Source organism: Hemiscyllium ocellatum, chromosome X (genome assembly GCF_020745735.1).
Source record: "Hemiscyllium ocellatum isolate sHemOce1 chromosome X, sHemOce1.pat.X.cur, whole genome shotgun sequence".
NCBI lineage: Eukaryota > Metazoa > Chordata > Chondrichthyes > Orectolobiformes > Hemiscylliidae > Hemiscyllium > Hemiscyllium ocellatum.
In genome coordinates, this window is record NC_083453.1 from 11,485,585 (window position 1) to 11,489,118 (window position 3,534).

The window sequence follows — 3,534 nt, forward strand, 5'->3', positions numbered from 1 at the left end:
AATGTGTCCAACAACGGAGCATGCACAACCTTCTGGAGTAGAGAGTTCCATAGAATCAGAACCCTTTGACTCTTAGGATGAGGGGTAGCAAATTTAAAACAGTATTGAGGAAAAACTACTCCCAAAGCGTTGTGAATGTGTAGAATTTGCTACCCCAAAATGTGGTGGTTGCTGGGACAGTGAGTAAATTTAAGGAGGAGTTAGACAGATGTTTAATTGATAATGGGTTGAAGGATTATGGGGAGAAGGCAGGAAAATAGGGGTGAAGAAAAGCCTAATTCTGCTCTTGTATCTTAAGATATGTACCTAAGTCCCCTGGACCTAATAGGATGCACACTAGGATATTCTGATGTAACAGCAGAGTATTTAGAAATTACATCATATGATCAAGCAGAGTCAACATTGCTTCACAAAGGGGAAATAATGCCTGACATTTACTAGGATTATTTGAGAAGGTAACAAATATGATAGATAAAAGGGAAAGCAGTGTATGTAATACAGTATATTTGGACTTTCAGATATTTGATAAGGCACTACATATTAGGCTAATTAATAAGAGATCATGGTGTTAGAAGCAGTATTTTAGCATGGATAGAGCATCAGCTAACTAATAGAAGAGAGAAAGTTGGGAGAAGGGGGGCATTTTCAAGATGAAAATGTGTTGCTGGTCAAAGCACAGCAGGCCAGGCAGCATCTCAAGAATAAGGAATTCGACGTTTCGAGCATAAGCCCTTCATCAGGAATCCTGATTCCTGATGAAGGGCTTATGCTCGAAACGTCGAATTCCTTATTCTTGAGATGCTGCCTGGCCTGCTGTGCTTTGACCAGCAACACATTTTCAGCTGTGATCTCCAGCATCTGCAGACCTCATTTTTTACTCGGCATTTTCAAGATGGCAACCAGTAACTATTGGAGTGTCACAAGAATCAGTGCTGGGTCACAATTATTTAAAATATATAATCATGAGATGAGGAAAGTGAATGTAATATTGCCACATTTGCAGAAGACACAAATATACATAGGAAGGCATCTGGTGAGGATGACAATCTGCAGAGGGATATAGGCAGGTTAAACAAGTGGGCAAACAACTTGAGAGATGGAGTAAAATGTGGGGAATTATGAGGTTATCCATTTTAGCAGGAAGAATACAGGAGCTGAACACTATATTTAAAGGGAGAGAGATTGCAGAAAGCTACAGAACAGAAGGACTTGGGTATCCCCAAGCATGCATCACAAAAACTTAGCAGTGGGTAATGGGGAAGGCAAATGGAATTCTGGCCTTTATTTCAAAGGGAAAAGAGCATAAAGGTTAGGAGGTTTTGCTAAAACTGTATGAGGCACTAATTAGACCACAACTGGAAAATTTTAAGTTTTGAGCCCGTTATGTCGGGAAAGATGGACTGGCATTGGAGGCAGTCCAGAGAAGGTTCACAAGCTTGACCCCAGATATGGAAGGACTGTCCTATGAGGAGAGGTTGAGCCTGTACTCTTTGAGATTGAGTAGAATGAGAGGCAACCTTCTTGAAACATACAAGGTTCTTGGGAGACTTGACAGACTAGATGTAAAAAGTGGGAGAGTCTAGGACCAGAGTGCATATCTCAGAATAAGGGATCACACATTTAAGACACAGATAAGGAGGAATTTATTTTCTAAGGGTAGTGAATCTGTGGAATTCTCGACTGAAAAGAGCTGTCGAGGCCAGGTCATTAAGTATATTCAATGCTGAGACAGACTGATTTTTAATTTAAGAGGAAATCAAGGATTTTAGGGAAAAGGCAGGAAAGTGGAGTTGAGGATTTATCAGATCAGTCATGATTTCATTGAAGAGTGGAGCGGTTTCAATGGAATGAATGGTCTATCTTTCCTACATTTTATGGTCTTATGGGAGGAGGAAGGAGAACAAAATAGACAATCTTGTATAAGATAGATGGTGAGAGGAATTACATGTCAGACATGTCATGGAACAAAATGCAGATAGACTGGTAAAGGTTGTCAAAAAGTGTTAAAGAATTTGTCTGGAATATGAATGGCAGAATAATGAACAGGCCTGTCTGAAGGCAAAAACACAAAGAACAAGATTCAAACCAACATATGGCAAAAAATTTAATGTGAACACTTAAAATGGTTTGAAATTGTTGAACTATGTTGAGTCCAGAAGAGTACAAAGTGCCCAATCAGAACACGAAGTCCTATTCCTTAAACTTGTGTTGAGCTTAACTGGAATGTAGCAGTGAAGGAGGCTGAGGACAGATGTGTGAATGAGAGCAAGTTGATTTTAAACATGTTGCTTAAAATGATAAGTATCGAGGACCTTAGGGTCACAGTTATGGATTTCATTTTCACCAGCATGACTTCAGAATTCTGAAGGGACTGCTTTCTCACAACGTCTGATCCATTTTTCAATCACCTCAAATACCTTTTCCATTTCCCATAGAGTAGAATAGTGTCTTCAATTCCCAAAGTCTCAGGCGAAACAATAATTGACATGTACTTCTTTTGGTTTAGTACACTGTATTCACTCACAATGTAGTCTTTTCAACCATTTGAAAGTGGTGACCCAGTTGCATTTGGTCTCCCTAATGGTTGAGAAGACTACATTGTGAGTGAATACAGTGTACTAAACCAAAAGTACATGTAAATCATTGTTTCGCCTGAGACTTTGGGAATTGAAGACACTATTCTACTCTATGCGAAATGGAAAAGGTATTTGAGATGATTGAAAAATGGATCAGATGTGAAAAAGCAGTCCCTTCAGACTTCTGAAGTCACGTTAGTGAAAATGATGAGGGGAATCATATGCTTCTGTGAGGGAGGAAGCATGAGAGTAGAATTGCATGAAATGGATCAGAAACTGCAGACCCTCGTTGTCAAACTGTGGAGATTCTCGTTGGGAAAAAAGGGAGACTTAGCAGATTTGGTGTGGAAAGTTGCATAATCAGAATGACTGATCAAATGTGAGGTATCGTCACACACGAAACAAAAAATCCAGACTTATATACGTTAAGCAACTTGTTCCTAAGAAAATTTACAACAAAAATTACACTTTACATACTATAAAGTCACTTCGCAGTACAATGTCCATTCTGTACAATATAGAAACAGCGATTTTGAGCAGAGCAAGATTCCAGAACATGAAACACGCTGATCAGATCAGTGTAATTGGTGATCAAATAATGGTATGGAGTTTTAAAGGTCAGCCCTTTCGTGCTATACTGAAGTGTGGAGTCAGCTCAGATTGTGGCTTAAATTCGGGAGTTAGGCTAAAATGGACGCTGAAACATGGTAACGGCGTTTTCAATTAATATGCAAAACATATGCCAGAAGTGAACCGATCCCGCTGTAAACAATTTATCCTGACTCATTACCTTGGATCCTAAAAGCGCGAACAGCCTTATAAATAGGCACGCGCGAACTTAATTGACAGCTTCGAGTGAGGAGGAGGGACCTTCGACCTAACCTTGGCGTCGCAGGCGACCAATCACCGCGACGCATGGACGCACGATTCACGTCGTAACCATAGCGAGTGGCGTGTG